This window comes from Bison bison, unplaced genomic scaffold (genome assembly GCF_000754665.1).
Source record: "Bison bison bison isolate TAMUID 2011002044 unplaced genomic scaffold, Bison_UMD1.0 scf7180017864148, whole genome shotgun sequence".
Lineage (NCBI taxonomy): Eukaryota > Metazoa > Chordata > Mammalia > Artiodactyla > Bovidae > Bison > Bison bison.
In genome coordinates, this window is record NW_011494720.1 from 19,396 (window position 1) to 19,838 (window position 443).

The following is a 443-nucleotide window of genomic DNA, read 5'->3' on the forward strand; positions in this document are numbered from 1 at the left end:
CTGCAGCACGCCAGGCTTCCCTTTCCATCACCAAATCCTGGAGCTTGGTCAAACTCATGTCCACTGAGTTGGTGATGCTTTTTAACCATCTCATCCTCTGTAGTTCCCTTCTCCTCCTGCCTTCAATCTTTCCCAGCATCAGAGTCTTTTCCAATGAGTTCTTCACATCAGGTGGCCAAAGTATTGAAACTTCTGCTTCAGCATCATTCCTTCCAATGAATAATCAGGAATGATTTCTTTTAGAATTGACTGGTTTGATCTCCTTGCAGTCCAAGGGACTCTCAAGACTCTTCTCCAACACCACAGTTCAAAAGCATCAATTCTTCGGCACTCAGCTTTCTTTATGGTCCAACTCTCACACCTATACATGACTACTGGAAAAACCATAGCTTTGACTAGATGAACCTTTGTCACCAAATAATGTCTTTGCTGTTTAATATGCT